At 43.3% G+C, this 19,337-nt stretch overlaps 1 pseudogene; it reads left to right on the forward strand.

The window, feature by feature from the left end:
* Nucleotides 1–11,855: 11,855 nt before the first annotated feature.
* LOC118399898 (calcium/calmodulin-dependent protein kinase type 1-like) overlaps nucleotides 11,856–19,337 on the forward strand; it is a 40,654-nt pseudogene continuing 33,172 nt past the window's right edge.

Here is a 19,337-nt window from a genome sequence, read left to right on the forward strand (position 1 = left end):
TCAATACAGATTCGATTGAATTGACATGCAATATTAGTCTAGAATTCTCCGAATCAACATTATTTTGTTTTAAAATTCTTAAATTAAATCTCACACGCAATTTCTATTGTATATCTATTGTATGTCATGAAATTGCACCCCCTCGTGAATAGCCAGCCCAAATAGCTTATAATAACATCATCATGAAGTCTAATGCGGTATGTTAGCTTTAGGCAATAAAATCCATGTCAGGCGATAGAGTTAATTTAAGGTAGGTCCAGATAGTGGGCTACTTTCTATTCAATGATTTAGGACTGTTTCATTTCCTGAGCTCTGAAGCGAGTACCCTTGGCGTTAGGCGAGTAGCCTGCACTGGTCTAGCGATGCGCACAGAGAGCCAAACCTGAAACCGCCCTTTGAGAGGGAGAAGGGATTCTTGAGCTCCGTGCATTCAGGTAAGATTTTAATTGTATTTGGATGCATAAGAAAATGTAACCACCTTTCAGTTTTTTGGCCTCGGGTATATTATCGCAGCAGACTATTCTATAGCCTTCCTAATCCTATCCAACCGGAGCATCTTCGATTTTGCATAAACTGTCTTCTTATACCGTAGCCGACAATTCATATCCAAGGTGCTCTTATATGCTTGTTAGACTATACCCTTGAACGTTGAGAACATGCTTAGGCCTATGCACAGCGCACCCACACACTCCTTTCATTTTCATTTCAACAATCGCCTATTGATGTGCGCTGTACTTGTACTTGGATATATTCAAATATGTATGTATGATAATAGTGTAGATTACATTTTTTGTCAGTTCTGATTCATAATTTCACTGGTCAACCCGTCTGCTATAGTATCGTTTTCGTTGACGGCCTAATCGTGCCAAGAAAGACCAGAATGTTTCTCACTAAATTAAAAGTATACATATTGTAATCCAATCTATTCCATATGATAACGATTTTCTTTCTTAATCTTTCTATTTTCTATTTCAAGTGTTGTCATAGCCTGTTGGAATTTGAATAAAGCTAGACGAACTATGAGGCTATGGAACAAGATGTTGCATCTTTCCCAAGCAATTGGTGATATTCTGCTATAGCCTATTCGGACTCTGGCTGTCCTTACTACTTAAATCAAATCAAATCAAATCACATTTTATTTGTCACATACACATGGTTAGCAGATGTTAATGCGAGTGTAGCGAAATGCTTGTGCTTCTAGTTCCGACAATGCAGTAATAACCAACAAGTAATCAAACTAACAATTCCAAAACTACTGTCTTATACACAGTGTAAGGGGATAAAGAATATGTACATAAAGATATATGAATGAGTGATGGTACAGAGCAGCATAGGCAAGATACAGTAGATGGTATCGAGTACAGTATATACATATGAGATGAGTATGTAAACAAAGTAGCATAGTTAAAGTGGCTAGTGATACATGTATTACATAAGGATGCAGTAGATGATATAGAGTACAGTATATACGTATGCATATGAGATGAATAATGTAGGGTATGTAACATTATATTAGGTAGCATTGTTTAAAGTGGCTAGTGATATATTTTACATCATTTCCCATCAATTCCCATTATTAAAGTGGCAGGAGTTGAGTCAGTGTCAATGTGTTGGCAGCAGCCACTCAATGTTAGTGGTGGCTGTTTAACAGTCTGATGGCCTTGAGATAGAAGCTGTTTTTCAGTCTCTTGGTCTTCAGCCTCCTGAGGTTGAAGAGGCGCTGCTGTGCCTTCTTCATGATGCTGTCTGTGTGAGTGGACCAATTCAGTTTGTCTGTGATGTGTATGCCGAGGAACTTAAAACGTACTACCCTCTCCACTACTGTTCCATCGATGTGGATAGGGGAGTGTTCCCTCTGCTGTTTCCTGAAGTACACAATCATCTCCTTAGTTTTGTTGACGTTGAGTGTGAGGTTATTTTCCTGACACCACACTCCGAGGGCCCTCACCTCCTCCCTGTAGGCCGTCTCGTCGTTGTTGGTAATCAAGCCTACCACTGTTGTGTCGTCCGCAAACTTGATGATTGAGTTGGAGGTGTGCGTGGCCACGCAGTCGTGGGTGAACAGGGAGTACAGGAGAGGGCTCAGAACGCACCCTTGTGGGGCCCCAGTGTTGAGGATCAGCGGGATGGAGATGTTGTAGCCTACCCTCACCACCTGGGGGCGGCCTGTCAGGAAGTCCAGTACCCAGTTGCACAGGGCGGGGTCGAGACCCAGGGTCTTGAGCTTGATGACGAGCTTGGAGGGTACTATGGTGTTGAATGCCGAGCTGTAGTCGATGAACAGCATTAGGTATTCCTCTTGTCCAGATGGGTTAGGGCAGTGTGCAGTGTGGTTGAGATTGCATCGTCTGTGGACCTATTTGGGCGGTAAGCAAATTGGAGTGGGTCAAGGGTGTCAGGTAGGGTGGAGGTGATATGGTCCTTGACTAGTCTCTCAAAGCACTTCATGATGACGGAAGTGAGTACTACGGGGCGGTAGTCGTTTAGCTCGTTTAGCTCAGTTACCTTAGCTTTCTTGGGAACAGGAACTTACTATTTATACATAGAGGAATAATGTCCAGGACTTCCACACATTTCCTTGTGACTATGGGTGCACTGTGCTATACACTTGGCCAACAGGGTACTAATTGTCATGATCAGTTCTTGACAGTTTGGTTTTAAATACACTTGTTGGAGAGGTTGCGGTTGTACAACATATGTCAGGGTCCAGCTAAATCTCCCTTTCTCTGTAGTCGTAAACAAGTACACTAGAAATACAAAAGTATGTGGACACATTCAAATTAGTGAATTTGGCTATTTCAGCCACACCAATTGCTGACAGGTGTAAAAAATCAAGCACACAGCCATACAATCTCCATAGAGAAACATTGGCAGCAGAATGGCCTTACTGAAGAGCTCGGTGACTTTCGCTGTGGCACCATCATAGGATGCCATCTTTCACAGAACAGGGCTCCGGGCAGCCGAGCGGAAATGGAGGAAAACTCGCCTCCCTGCGGACCTGGCATCCTTTCGCTCCCTCCTCTCTACATTTTCCTCTTCTGTCTCTGCTGCTAAAGCCACTTTCTACCACTCTAAATTCCAAGCTTCTGCCTCTAACCCTAGGAAGCTCTTTGCCACCTTCTCCTCCCTCCTGAATCCTCCTCCCCCTCCCCCCCTCCTCCCTCTCTGCAGATGACTTCGTCAACCATTTTGAAAAGAAGGTCGACGACATCCGATCCTCGTTTGCTAAGTCAAACGACACCGCTGGTTCTGCTCACACTGCCCTACCCTGTGCTCTGACCTCTTTCTCCCCTCTCTCTCCAGATGAAATCTCGCGTCTTGTGACGGCCGGCCGCCCAACAACCTGCCCGCTTGACCCTATCCCCCCCTCTCTTCTCCAGACCATTTCCGGAGACCTTCTCCCTTACCTCACCTCGCTCATCAACTCATCCCTGACCGCTGGCTACGTCCCTTCCGTCTTCAAGAGAGCGAGAGTTGCACCCCTTCTGAAAAAACCTACACTCGATCCCTCCGATGTCAACAACTACAGACCAGTATCCCTTCTTTCTTTTCTCTCTTCTTCTTCTTTCTCTTTTCTCCTTGGCCAGCTCTCCCGCTATCTCTCTCAGAATGACCTTCTTGATCCAAATCAGTCAGGTTTCAAGACTAGTCATTCAACTGAGACTGCTCTTCTCTGTATCACGGAGGCGCTCCGCACCGCTAAAGCTAACTCTCTCTCCTCTGCTCTCATCCTTCTAGACCTATCGGCTGCCTTCGATACTGTGAACCATCAGATCCTCCTCTCCACCCTCTCCGAGTTGGGCATCTCCGGCGCGGCCCACGCTTGGATTGCGTCCTACCTGACAGGTCGCTCCTACCAGGTGGCGTGGCGAGAATCTGTCTCCTCACCACGCGCTCTCACCACTGGTGTCCCCAGGGCTCTGTTCTAGGCCCTCTCCTATTCTCGCTATACACCAAGTCACTTGGCTCTGTCATAACCTCATATGGTCTCTCCTATCATTGCTATGCAGACGACACACAATTAATCTTCTCCTTTCCCCTTCTGATGACCAGGTGGCGAATCGCATCTCTGCATGTCTGGCAGACATATCAGTGTGGATGACGGATCACCACCTCAAGCTGAACCTCGGCAAGACGGAGCTGCTCTTCCTCCCGGGGAAGGACTGCCCGTTCCATGATCTCGCCATCACGGTTGACAACTCCACTGTGTCCTCCTCCCAGAGCGCTAAGAACCTTGGCGTGATCCTGGACAACACCCTGTCGTTCTCAACTAACATCAAGGCGGTGGCCCGTTCCTGTAGGTTCATGCTCTACAACATCCGCAGAGTACGACCCTGCCTCACACAGGAAGCGGCGCAGGTCCTAATCCAGGCACTTGTCATCTCCCGTCTGGATTACTGCAACTCGCTGTTGGCTGGGCTCCCTGCCTGTGCCATTAAACCCCTACAACTCATCCAGAATGCCGCAGCCCGTCTGGTGTTCAACCTTCCCAAGTTCTCTCATGTCACCCCGCTCCTCCGCTCTCTCCACTGGCTTCCAGTTGAAGCTCGCATCCGCTACAAGACCATGGTGCTTGCCTACGGAGCTGTGAGGGGAACGGCACCTCAGTACCTCCAGGCTCTGATCAGGCCCTACACCCAAACAAGGGCACTGCGTTCATCCACCTCTGGCCTGCTTGCCTCCCTACCACTGAGGAAGTACAGTTCCCGCTCAGCCCAGTCAAAATGGTTCGCTGCTCTGGCCCCCCAATGGTGGAACAAACTCCCTCACGACGCCAGGACAGCGGAGTCAATCACCACCTTCCGGAGACACCTGAAACCCCACCTCTTTAAGGAATACCTAGGATAGGATAAGTAATCCTCCCCCCTTTTAAGATTTAGATGCACTATTGTAAAGTGACTGTTCCACTGGATGTCATAAGGTGAATGCACCAATTTGTAAGTCGCTCTGGATAAGAGCGTCTGCTAAATTACTTAAATGTAAATGTAATGTAAATGTTTCCAAAAAGTCAGTTTGTCAAAGTTCTACCCTGCTAGAGCTGCCCCGGTAAACTGTAAGTGCTGTTATTGAGAACTGTAAATGTCTAGGAGCAACCACGGCTAAGCCATGAGGTGGTAGGCCACACAAGCTCACAGAACGGGACCACTCACTGCTGTAGCGCGTAGCGCATGAAAACCGTCTGTCCTCGATTGCAACACTCACTACAGAGTTCCTAACTGCCTCTGGAAGCAACGTCAGCACAATGACTGTTTGTCAGGAGCTTCTTGAAATGGGTTTCCATGGCCAAGCATCCACACACAAGCCTAAGATTACCATGCGTAATGCCAAGCATCGGCTAGAGTGGTGTAAAGCTCGCCGCCATTGGACTCTGGAGCAGTGAAAACGCATTCTCTGGAGTGATGAATCACACTTCACCATCTGGCAGTATGATGGACGAATCTGGGTTTGGCTGATGCCACGAGAACGCTACCTGCCGTAATGCATAATGCCAACCCTAAAGTTGAAACTTCGGGATGCTGGCCTTCTAGGCAGAGTTGCAAAGAAAAGTCATATCTCAGACTGGCCAGTAAAAGGAGAAGACTAAGATGGGGAAAAGAACAGACACTGGACAGAGGAACTCTGCCTAGAAGGTCAGCATCCCAGAGTCGCCTCTTCACTGTTGACGTTGAGACTGGTGTTTTGCGGGTACTAATTAATGAAGCTGCCAGCTGAGGACTTGTGAGGCGTCTGTTTCTCAAACTAGACACTAATGTACATGTCCTCTTGCTCAGTTGTGCAGCGGGGCCTCCCACTCTTTCTATTCTGGTTAGAGCCAGTTTGCTCTGTTCTGTGAAGGGAGTAGTACACAGTGTTGAACCAGATCTTCAGTTTCTTGGCAATTTTACGCATGGAATAGCCTTCATTTCTCAGAACTAGAATATACTGACGAGTTTCAGAAGAAACCTCTTTGTTTCTGGTCATTTAAAGCCTGTAATCGAACCCGCAACCGCTGATGCTCCAGATACTCAACTAGTCTAAAGGCCAGTTTTATTGCTTCTTTAAATAGGACGACAATTTTCAGCTGTGCTAACATAATTGCAAAAGCGTTTTCTAATGATCAATTATCCTTTTAAAATTCTGAACCTAGATTAGCTAAAACAACGTGCCATTGGAACATGGTTGCTGATAATGGGCCTTTGTACGTCTATGTAGATATAGCCGGAAATGCATGATTCTTTATGGAATAAGAGTCATTTACAGCATTAACAATGTCTACACTGTATGTAATCAATATGATATTTTAATAGACAAAAAAAAATGTGCTTTTCTTTAAAAAACAAGTGACCACAAACTTTTGAATGGTACTATATATATATATATATATATATATATATACAGTGGGGAGAACAAGTATTTGATACACTGACGATTTTGCAGGTTTTCCTACTTACAAAGCATGTAGAGGTCTAAAACAACAATCCAGAAAATCACATTGTATGATTTTTAAGTAATTAATTTGCATTTTATTGCATGACATAAGTATTTGATACATCAGAAAAGCAGAACCTAATATTTGGTACAGAAACCGTTGTTTGCAATTACAGAGATCATACATTTCCTGTAGTTCTTGACCAGGTTTGCACACACTGCAGCAGGGATTTTAGCCCACTCCTCCACACAGACCTTCTCCAGATCCTTCAGATTTTGGGGCTGTTGCTGGGCAATACGGACTTTCAGCTTCCTCCAAAGAATTTCCATTGGGTTCAAGTCTGGAGACTGGCTAGGCCACTCCAGGACCTTGAGATGCTTCTTACGGAGCCACTCCTTAGTTGTCCTGGCTCTGTGTTTCGGGTCGTTGGAAGACCCAGCCACGACCCATCTTCAATGCTCTTACTGAGGGAAGGAGGTTGTGGGCCAAGATCTCGCGATACATGGCCCCATCCACCCTCCCCTCAATACGGTGCAGTCGTCCTGTCCCCTTTGCAGAAAAGCATCCCCAAAGAATGATGTTTCCACCTCCATGCTTCACGGTTGGGATGGTGCTCTTGGGGTTGTACTCATCCTTCTTCTTCCTCCAAACACGGCGAGTGGAGTTTAGACCAAAAAGCTCTATTTTTGTCTCTTCGGACCACATGACCTTCTCCCATTCCTCCTCTGGATCATCCAGATGGTCATTGGCAAACTTCAGATGGGCCTTGACATGCACTGGCTTGAGCAGGGGGACCTTGTGTGCGCTGCAGGATTTTAATCCATGAAGACATAGTGTGTTACTAATGGTTTTCTTTGAGACTGTGGTCCCAGCTCTCTTCAGGTCATTGACCAGGTCCTGCCGTGTAGTTCTGGACTGATCTCTCACCTTCCTCATGATCATTGATGCCCCACAAGGTGAGATCTTGCATGGAGCCCCAGACCGAGGGTGATTGACCGTCATCTTGAACTTCTTCCATTTTCTAATAATTGCGCCAACAGTTGTTGCCTTCTCACCAAGCTGCTTGCCTATTGTCCTGTAACCCATCCCAGCCTTGTGCAGGTCTACAATTTTATCCCTGATGTCCTTATACAGCTATCTGGTCTTGGCCATTGTGGAGAGGTTGGAGTCTGTTTGATTGAGTGTGTGGACAGGTGTCTTTTATACATGTAACGAGTTCAAACAGGTGCAGTTAATACAGGTAATGAGTGGAGAACAGGAGGTCTGTGAGAGCCGGAATTCTTACTGGTTGGTAGGTGATCAAATACGTATGGCATGCGATAAAATGCTAATTAATTACTTAAAAATCATACAATGTGATTTTTCTGGATTTTTGTTTTAGATTCTCTCTCTCACAGTTGAAGTGTACCTATGAAAACAATTACAGACCTCTATGTGCTTTGTAGGTGGGAAACACTGCTGATTTTGCAGGTTATCAAATACTTGTTCTCCCCACTGTGTACATACACTGCTCAAAAAAATAAAGGGAACACTTAAACAACACAATGTAATTCTAAGTCAATCACATTTCTGTGAAATCAAACTGTCCACTTAGGAAGCAACACTGATTGACAATAAATTTAACACGCTGTTGTGCAAATGGAATAGACAACAGGTGGAAATTATAGGCAATTAGCAAGACACCCCCAATAAAGGAGTGGTTCTACAGGTGGAGACCACAGACCACTTCTCAGTTCCTATGCTTCCTGGCTGATGTTTTGGTAACTTTTGAATGCTGGCGGTGCTTTCACTCTAGTGGTAGTATGAGACAGAGTCTACAACCCACACAAGTGGCTCAGGTAGTGCAGCTCATCCAGGATAGCACATCAATGCAAGCTGTGGCAAGAAGGTTTGCTGTGTCTGTCAGCGTAGTGTCCAGAGCATGGAGGCGCTACCAGGTGACAGGCCAGTACATCAGGAGACGTGCTGGAGGGCAACAACCCAGCAGCAGGACCGCTACCTCCGCCTTTGTGCAAGGAAGAGCAGGAGGAGCAGTGCCAGAGCCCTGCTAAATGACCTCCAGCAGGCCACAAATGTGCATGTGTCTGCTCAAACGGTCAGAAACAGACTCCATGAGGGTGGTATGATGGCCCGACGTCCACAGATGGGGGTTGTGCTCACAGCCCAACACCGTGCAGGACATTTGGCATTTGCCAGAGACCACCAAGATCAGCAAATTCGCCACTGGCGCCCTGTGCTCTTCACAGATTAAAGCAGGTTCACACTGAGCACATGTGACAGACGTGACAGAGTCTGGAGACGCCGTGGAGAACGTTCTGCTGCCTGCAACATCCTCCAGCATGACCGGTTTGGCGGTGGGTCAGTCATGGTGTGGGGTGGCATTTCTTTAGGGGGGCGAACAGCCCTCCATGTGCTCGCCAGAGGTAGCCTGACTGCCATTCGGTACTGAGATGAGATCCTCAGACCCCTTGTGAGACCATATGCTGGTGCGGTTGGCCCTGGGTTCCTCCTAATGCAAGACAATGCTAGACCTCATGTGGCTGGAGTGTGTCAGCAGGTCCTGCAAGAGGAAGGCATTGATGCTATGGACTGGCCCGTTCCCCAGACCTGAATCCAATTGAGCACATCTGGGACATCATGTCTCGCTCCATCCACCAATGCCACGTTGCACCACAGACTGTCCAGGAGTTGGCGGATGCTTTAGTCCAGGTCTGGGAGGAGATCCCTGAGGAGACCATCCGCCACCTCATCAGGAGCATGCCCAGGCATTGTAGGGAGGTCATACAGGCACATGGAGGCCACACACACTACTGAGCCTCATTTGACTTGTTTTAAGGACATTACATCAAAGTTGTATCAGCCTGTAGTGTGGTTTTCCACTTTAATTTTGAGTGTGACTCCAAATCCAGACCTCCATGGGTTGATAAATTTAATTTCCATTGCTTGTGTGATTTTGTTGTCAGCACATTCAACTATGTAAAGAAAAAAGTATTTAATAAGAATATTTAATTCATTCAGATCTAGGATGTGTTATTTTAGTGTTCCCTTTATTTTTTTGAGCTGTGTGTGTGTGTGTGTGTGTGTGTGTGTGTGTGTGTGTATATATATATATATATATATATATATATATATATATATACTACCAGTCAAAAGTTTGGACACAACTACTCATTCAAGGGTTTATTTTATTTTGACTATTTTCTACATTGTAGAATAATAGTGAAGACATCAAATCTATGGAATCATGTAGTAACCAAAAAAGTATTAAACAAATCAAAATATATTTTAAATTTGAGATTCCTCAAAGTAGCCACTGTTTGCGTTGATGGCAGCTTTTCACACTTTGCATTCTCTCAACCAGCTTCACCTGGAATGCTTTTCCAACAGTCTTGAAGGAGTTCCTACATATGCTGAGAACTTGTTTGCTGCTTTTCCTTCACTCTGTGGTCCAACTCATCCCAAACCATTTCTTCTGTGTTGAGGTTGGGTGCGTGTGGAGGCCAGGTCATCTGATGCAGCACTCCATCACTCTCCTTCTTGGTCAAATAGCCCTTACACAGCCTGGAGGTGTGTCGGGTCAATGTCCTGTTGAAAAAAAATGATAGTCCCACTAAGTGCAAACCAGATGGGTTGGCGTATTGCTGCATAAACCCGCAAATTCAGACAAACAGAGGTGTAATGAGTTCACACTCAAAAATATGTCACATTTTTTACTGGATCGGGGATATTGTACACAGCCGTTGCGGCTTTACGGCGATCTTCAGTGTGTAGGTACAATTATTTTTAAATTCACAACAGCATTTGTAAGCAGTAGGTGCTTTTAATCAGGATTTCCACTCATCTGCCAATCAGGGACGCAGACCCTCTGGTCTACCTCTATACAAAATATTCACCAAAAGGTACAGAATTATAGGGTATGGGAGTGGGCACGAAGGGCAACTCACACATGATCGCCCCAGGTGTCCGCTCACCTAAATACGTCACATCAATTAATGAGATAGCCCACCACAATGGACATCAGGTAAAGTCGTTAATAAATATGTGGGGCCTGTTCTTGTATATGTGGGGCCTGCACCTGCTCGCCTGTCCAGCATCACTACTCTGGACGGCTCTGACTTAGAATACGTGGACAACTACAAATACCTAGGTGTCTGGTTAGACAGTAAACTCTCCTTCCAGACTCACATTAAGCATCTCCAATCCAAAATTAAATCTAGAATTGGCTTCCTATATCGCAACAAAGCATCCTTCACTCATGCTGCCAAAGATACCCTCGTAAAACTGACCATCCTACCGATCCTCGACTTCGGTGATGTCATCTATAAAATAGCCTCCAACACTCTACTCAACAAACTGGATGCCGTCTATCACAGTGCCATCTGTTTTGTCACCAAAGCCCCATACACTACCCACCATTGCCGACCTGTACGCTCTCGTTGGTTGGCCCTCGCTTCATACACGCTGCCAAACCCACTGGCTACAGGTTATCTACAAGTCTCTGCTAGGTAAAGCCCTGTCTTATCTCAGCTCACTGGTCACCATAGCAGCACCCACTCATAGCACGTGCTCCAGCAGGTACAGTATATCTCACAGGTCACCCCCAAAGCCAATTCCTCCTTTGGTTATCTTTCCTTCCAGTTCTCTGCTGCCAATGACTGGAACGAACTGCAAAAATCTCTGAACCCTCACTAGCTTTAAGCGCCAGCTGTCAGAGCAGATCACTGCACCTGTACATAGCCCATCTATATACCTACCTCATCCCCATACAGTATTTATTTATTTATTTATTTATCTTGCTCCTTTGCACCCCAGTATCTCTACTTGCACATTCATCTTCTGCACATCTCCCATTCCAGTGTTTAATTGCTATATTGTAATTACTTTGCCACCATGGCCTATTTATTGCCTTAACTCCATTATCTTACCTCATTTGCACTCACTGCATATAGACTTTTTGTTTTCTTTTGTTCTACTGTATTATTGACTTTTGTTAATTCCATGTGTAACTCTGTGTTTTATGTGTCAAATTGTTACGCTTTATCTTGGCCAGGTCGCAGTTGCAAATGAGAACTTGTTCTCAACTAGCCTACCTGGTTAAATAAAGGTAAAATAAAAAAATAATACGTCTAAATGTAGCTTATAGCAAGGAGGTGAAATCAAATTATTTGTTTAAACCGTATGGAGATACAGAATTAAATGTATATATCCACATAGCTATTACATTTTTAGAATACCGACACAAAGCAATTCATTAATATGATGATTTTGTTCTATAAAGTGTCTCGGAACTGGCGAGGTGATATCTTGACATCTAATTGAAGATTTATATTCTCTAGATGTACTTTGAAGGCGGGGGATGTTTTTACAATAAAAATCATATTACAAGAACATTGTAACATAAGTCCTTTAGTAGCGCAAGTTATACATTACTTTATCTCATAAGTTCTAGAAGTCTGAGGGCATACAAAGTTACACGTCCTTAAGTTCTAGAAGTCTGAGGGCATACAAAGTTACACGTCCTTAAGTTCTAGAAGTCTGAGGGCATACAAAGTTACACGTCCTTAAGTTCTAGAAGTCTGAGGGCATACAAAGTTACACGTCCTTAAGTTCTAGAAGTCTGAGGGCATACAAAGTTACACGTCCTTAAGTTCTAGAAGTCTGAGGGCATACAAAGTTACACGTCCTGCAAGAGGTACAAGATATACAGGGGAAGCATCCTTTTATGAAGGCCTCTTTTCTCTCTCTGATCTGATTTAACCAAAATGTTTGATCGATTTCTTGATCGTTTATAGGTTAATAAAGGTGGACTCTGGAAAGCAGAATTGAAAGAGGAGTCTGATGTGCCAATATTTATGACAATAGACTTAATGCCATAACAGCTATCATTGAAAGTAAGTATATAGTTTACAGAAAACTGTTCATTCTGTTTTTGTTAGGATTTATTAAGTAACTGGCTCCTGTTCAAGCTTTCAATTTGTTTTTGAGCTTTATCATGCCAGGTATCGGGGTATCATCTCAAGTGAAAACGCTCAAGGAGAGAGAGAATTTGATTGTCTATCATATTCTTCTTTTGTATTACAGATGCGACGCAGTCTATGAAGTTGTCTTACTGGTAAACCTCTTTTTAGGGGGAGAGGGGGATAAATATCAGCTATCAATATAGTATTTTTATCTGTAGGTTTTCCAGGTTTTCTGCCTCCCTCCCTCCCTTCTCTTAGCCTTGTGGTAAATACAACCTTGAGTGGTGATCACTCTTTTCTCCGGTTATGAATTAAAAGATGGCATTGGAAATTGCTTTAAATCTCCCATGTTGATCCATACATCTGATTTCGCATTAGGCACACCATGGGGCCAATGGGGCTCTGGTCAAAACTAGTCCACTATATAGGGCATATGGAGCCATTTGGGATGCAGCCCATGCCCAGTTAAGACCCTACATGTCTCATCCATGTAAATACCACATCTTTCAAAGCCTATCATAATTTGATATTGAATGACTAGATGATAGATTGTCTGTGTCATCATTAGCATGCTTGGCTGCTCTTCTCTTCTTCTCTTCTCGATTTAAAGTATGAAGTGTGTGTGTGTGTGTGTGTGTGTGTGTGTGTGTGTGTGTGTGTGTGTGTGTGTGTGTGTGTGTGTGTGTGTGTGTGTGTGTGTGTGTGTGTGTGTGTGTGTGTGTGTGTGTTTTCCAGTGAGCAGGGTCTGCCTGCTAATAAATGTGGATGCTAAACTTTCTGCCTGACAGTCCACAACTTCATCCCTCCACAGTTCTCCCGTGGCTGATTGGATTGACAGAATAGGTTAGGATGCCCCTTGGAGATCTAGAGGACGGGAATGGATGGAAAAAGACGACGTCGGACATCAAAGAAAACTATGACTTCAAAGAAGTTCTGGGAACGTAAGTGTTCTGACACCACTGTTACAGTAATAGCTAAATACAGTAAGTCTCAATGTATTGCTGGGAGAGAGATGTGCAAGAAGAAGTATATCACGTTTAGCGTAACAGAGAGATTAGTGCTCTTCAACATTATTGTATTTATTTCTAGTGTCTCAGTAAGAGCAGAGCATAGAGCAGCCAGGCCAAATGGCACAGTAACAGCCGTGTGTGAGAGGAACAAAGAGGGAAAATAAAAGAAGAAGACAAAGAAAAACAGGATGAGAAGACATTTTATTTAACCAGGAAACACCCTTGAGGATAGAATTTTATTTTGCGAGGGTGACCGTGACCTGGATATCACTGAGGAAATAACACGCATTTGGATATGATAATTGGTCCAAAATGTAACATCTTTGGCCTTTTTCTGTTGCAAGACATCAAGCTGTGTCACGCCCTGACCTTAGAGAGCCGTTTTATTTCTCTATTTGGTTAGGTCAGGGTGTGATTTGGGGTGGGCATTCTATGTTGTTTGTTTCTATGTTTTGGCCGGGTATGGTTCAATCATTGTCTCTGATTGGGAATCTTAGGCAGCCTTTTTTCCTTTTATCTTTGTTAGTGGCACTATAGCCCTAGTAAGCTTCACGGTCGTTTTGTTGTTTCTTGTTTTGTTGGTGATATTTTAATTAAATAAAGAGAAAATGTACGCTCACCACGCTGCACCTTGGTCCGGTCATTTCCAAGACGATGTTCCTGACAAGCTGCCACACAGTAGCAGCTCCTGACTGGGGTCGAGTGCGAGTAGATTTTTCCAAATTCAACAAATAATAGTTGCCCATTTAGAAAATGATTAATTTTCTAATTAATTAATTCATTAATTTCTCTAAACTCGGAATCGAATAGGAATGGAGTTATTGGCTGGTTATAGGCAGTCTATCACAATCAACCTATACCCTTGTAGACCACATTTAAAAAAATATATATTTTACCTTTATTTTACTAGGCAAGTCAGTTAAGAACAAATTCTTATTTTCAATGACGGCCTAGGAACAGTGGGTTAACTGCCTGTTCAGGGGCAGAACGACAGATTTGTACCTTGTCAGCTCGGGGATTCGAACTTGCAACCTTTCGGTTACTAGTCCAACTCTCTACCCTGCCGCACATAGCCCATCTATCCTATTTATAAACGACTGAAGACAGAAATAGATCATTTGAGTGTGGAAAACGGTCATCAAGGCAACTTTGAAGAATAATAAATCTAATGTATGTTTAACACTTTTTTGGTTACCACATGATTCCATATTTGTTAAATCATAGTTTTGATGTCTTCGCTATTTTTCTACAATGTAGAAAATAGTAAAAAAAATTGTGTGTCCAAACTTTTGACTTATACTGTATATAAATTAAATCAAATAGCCTAGTACACACACTTTTTAAATGTTCAAATCGAAAGTCTATTGCACAGAAAAATGTGGACAGTCAGTCGGGTGCATCACAAATTCAGGATCGCTGGACGCAGCCACATCCCAATATAACAAGTGTTGAATTTCATGTTGTATAAATACACAAAATCTGAATAGTTTCCATGCCTGATATTAGTGTACTTTCCTTTTGTTGTTGTAAGTGCCCTTTTTAACGTTGCACGATTCCTTCTCCTTCTGCATTCCCCCTCATAAACATCCTCTGCCCCTCTCACCTCTTCCCTGTCTACTGTACCTATGTGGAAAAGAGAAGTTGGTGCATAAGGGCAGAACAACATTCCATTTGTGGATGTTGTTTGTTTCTTTATCAGAGAATAAATGATCCACACCAACCCTGAATCTTTGGTCACATGTAAGCCGATCAAAACACAACACAGAGACAGTCTACACCGGTGACACTGAGTCCCTTTAAAGCTGTAGCCAACGAAGCAATACTTGTGATCATTTTAAGGAGAACAAAAACTACTTGGCCTACATTTGAACACCACCACAGAAGCTTTGCTATTATGTAGCCTTTTTATGTAGCCTTTAAAAAAAAAAAATATCACATACTATAAAACATTCTATTTTCGCATAATTAGAACGTGACATGATTACCACTATTTGTTGATTTTGGTAGTGCATCACATGTCTAGTTGATCAGCTGTTGTCAAAGCCCAAATGAGTATGACATCCAGGCATTTAAAGTATACAACATTTTCAAAATGTTGCATACTATTAAAGGTCGTTTTTTCGCACACTCAAACGGCCTACTATTTAGGACACAGTATGGGTATTCGGAAACGGCCACTGTCTGATGCAGCCTCATTCAGACCATTTCCCTTTCTGTCCATGTGTTTGTGATCAGACTACAGAGCAACACTCGTATTTAATTTTTCAGCTGCATTGTTTTGTTCGTAAGTTAGCACATATTTCTCAGTTGACATTTTAATGGTCCAAACCTTGAAGCACACATGAAGCCTACGATCATCACATTATGTTTTGGTCAGTTCACACAAGCCTATGCACCCCAATGGACCAGAAAATCAATTTCCAAGCAGAAAGCTGAACACAGCCCTTGGCATTATGACTGGAGGGGACAGACTAGATCGAGTCTGACGGCGTGACACTAAGCAACAGGAGGACAGCATTGACTCCAGATGGTCAGGGATTGAGTCTCCACCTTTCCGCCCCCCACTAAAGCACCATGCAATGACCTAACATACATCCACTGGTGTTAACAGAGACATGGTGCTGTGTGTGGATGCTCACCTCTGTCAGGAATTGCATATTAATAACAGGTGTTTCCCTGGGACAGGAATGGTTGGAGCTGGAGATAAATGGCTCTACTGCATGCAGCTCAAACAGGGTGACATGATAGTGGCTTTGTCCTCTGGTCAAAAGTAGTACACTGTATAGGGAATAGGGTGCCATTTGGGATGCAACCACTGTTGGTTGGATAATGAGGTGGTCCCTTACAGAATATCAGACCTGGTGTAGCCTGGACTCCAGCAATTTGCTGTGATGTCCTGTACTGTGAGACTATAACTGCCGTAGCCAAGAGGAGTAAACTGAAGTAGTGAGTCAGAGTAAAGTCTGTGATATACAGTTACAGTATCACACCATATTTATCCCAATGTCACATCAATGTGAGAGAAGTAGAACATCACACTGCATCAATGCTAAACAGTGACAAAATAACATGAGCAATGATCTTCATCCGCATATTTCAACCTTCCAGAGTTGTTCATTGTTATCTATTTCTTTCAGTAATATTGGATACAGCACTCAATACAGTGGTGTGGCATCTGACAGAATATGAAGATATTATAAAAGACTTACATAAGCAGGAGCCAGGAGGATAGCATCGCATTCTTCCTATGAAAACCTCATAGCAATCTTCCCTCCCTGTTGTCATGGTTCACAGTGAGACATGGCAGAGAGCAGAATATAATCTCACTGTATGTGTTGACGGAAAGCTGTTTACGCTCCCAGACAGATTACTGAATACAGCTTTATCTAGGAATGCAGGGTAGGGAGTTAATAGGTTTATTTGGAAATGTTGTATTAAGTTCTTCTGGTTAAATCTTGACATTCCTCATGTGTTTACTCAGTGGCGGCTTTAGGATGAACTGTTCTGTCGGTTCTTGTCCTGTCCTGTGTCCGGTCCAGTCCCGTTCTATCCTTGTGGGGTTGACGGAACAATGACCCCCAAATATCATTTGTTTTATGGATCCAGATGTTATCATTTACAGTGAGCTCCAAAAGTATCTGGAACGGTGGGAAAGTGACAATTTTGCTGTTGTTTTAGTTCTGTACTCCAGCACTTTAGATTTAAATAATACAATGACTTGTTGTACATAGTCCCGCCATGTTAATGATGAGAGGCATGTCTTGGGGCTATGATATTTGTGCGTCTGTAACTTTATTCACAACTCATTCAGGGCTATTCGTAATCAAGCGAGCCAACTTCGTTCAGCAATTAGCTTCAGCAAGCAGGTGTGCGACAGTGGCAAAATTGGTTTCACTTTGGATTGCCTGTCTGAGAGTCTAGTTAGGGACCGTCAATAAATTACACTATGTAAATGGACAATATACATTTCATATTCATTTATACAAGCTTTTTAAGTCATTGGAATTTGGTGCTATTGAAATGTTTAAATATTGTCCCCTGTACATTTGTCTCTCCTTCGTGGCCCGGTAAACGATAAGTGGTCGAGGAGAGGGTCAATTAATTAAGGAGTCGATTACCTACTTTGGCAAGAATATTGTGCTTAATGTGTAGCTACGCACTGAATTGATGATTACTTGGGTGCTGCCAACTGTGGGCATATGGGCATGATTTTTTTTTAAACAACCTAATGTAAAACTGGCCTACCCTTTATTCCGTGACAAACCATTTTTTTCTAGTCATCTTGCTAATCTCAGTTTTAAACTAAACTGATTTTATGACTAACATTATCCCTATATTATTATCATTATATTATTTTTATACTAGGATAAATGTTTCTAACTCATATCGATGCCACATAGGCCCATTTTAACCAGAGAAGTTGGTTTTTCTGTTCAGTTACACTTTAAATCTACACTGTCTGCTGAAAAAAGGAGGTTTAATTTACCCCGATGATAATACCCACCAGAATGTCTTCAAAGATGTTGACAGTGACCAGGAACACTTAGTGAGCTTAAGAGAGCAGCAATTCAGAGCCCGACGATGGTTGCAATTGAAATCAGCTGTGCCGGTGATATTATGTTGTATTGATGGTTTAACGAGAGTATACCTCATTTTAATATGCTGGCCAGTGCTGGTTGCAATTGACCATGTGTGTTTATAGCCAGGTCTAGTACTAAGCATTAGGAAGAATAGGGTCAGTATGTTCCATGGTAGACTACTGTTTCTCTTCAAACCAAACACTGTTCTGTAGGCTAGGCGTTGAAGTAGATTGCGCCAAAGAACATGGCCGATGTTTTACATTCTCCCAACCAAATGTGCTATTTTGTTAGTTTTTTTTGCGTTTTGTGTAACTTATTTTTTAACTTATTGTATAAATAATGTTGCTGCTACCATCTCTTATGACCAAAAATAACTTCTGGACATGAGAACAGCTGGAAGACTGGAAGAACTCACCGTGGACTGGAAGAAACCTTTTTCTTTAATGAGTCTGTCAAGAAGGATATCATGCTTTTAATGGAACAGGCCCAGATCCATGCCTTTTGCATGAAGAAAAGACGCAGGAAAAGGGGCCGCAGACTTTTTTTTAATTTTTTATTATTTCACCTTTATTTAACCAGGTAGGCTAGTTGAGAACAGGTTCTCATTTGCAACTGCGACCTGGCCAAGATAAAGCATAGCAGTGTGAACAGACAACACAGAGTTACACATGGAGTAAACAATTAACAAGTCAATAACACAGAGAAAAAAGGGGAGTCTATATACAATGTGTGCAAAAGGCATGAGGAGGTAGGCAAATAATTACAATATTGCAGATTAACACTGGAGTGATAAATGATCAGATGATCATGTACAGGTAGAGATATTGGTGTGCAAAAGAGCAGAAAAGTAAATAAATAAAAACTGTAGGGATGAGGTAGGTGAAAATGGGTGTGCTATTTACCAATAGATTATGTACAGCTGCAGCGATCGGTTAGCTGCTCAGCTAGCTGATGTTTGAAGTTGGTGAGGGAGATAAAAGTCTCCAACTTCAGCGATTTTTGCAATTCGTTCCAGTCACAGGCAGCAGAGTACTGGAACGAAAGGCGGCCAAATGAGGTGTTGGCTTTAGGGATGATCAATGAGATACACCTGCTGGAGCGCGTGCTACGGATGGGTGTTGCCATCGTGACCAGTGAGCTGAGATAAGGCGGAGCTTTGCCTAGCATGGCCTTGTAGATGACCTGGAGCCAGTGGGTCTGGCGACGAATATGTAGCGAGGGCCAGCCGACTAGAGCATACAAGTCGCAGTGGTGGGTAGTATAAGGTGCTTTAGTGACAAAACGGATGGCACTGTGATAAACTGCATCCAGTTTGCTGAGTAGAGTGTTGGAAGCAATTTTGTAGATGACGTCGCCAAAGTCGAGGATCGGTAGGATA

This window comes from Oncorhynchus keta, chromosome 21 (genome assembly GCF_023373465.1).
Source record: "Oncorhynchus keta strain PuntledgeMale-10-30-2019 chromosome 21, Oket_V2, whole genome shotgun sequence".
Lineage (NCBI taxonomy): Eukaryota > Metazoa > Chordata > Actinopteri > Salmoniformes > Salmonidae > Oncorhynchus > Oncorhynchus keta.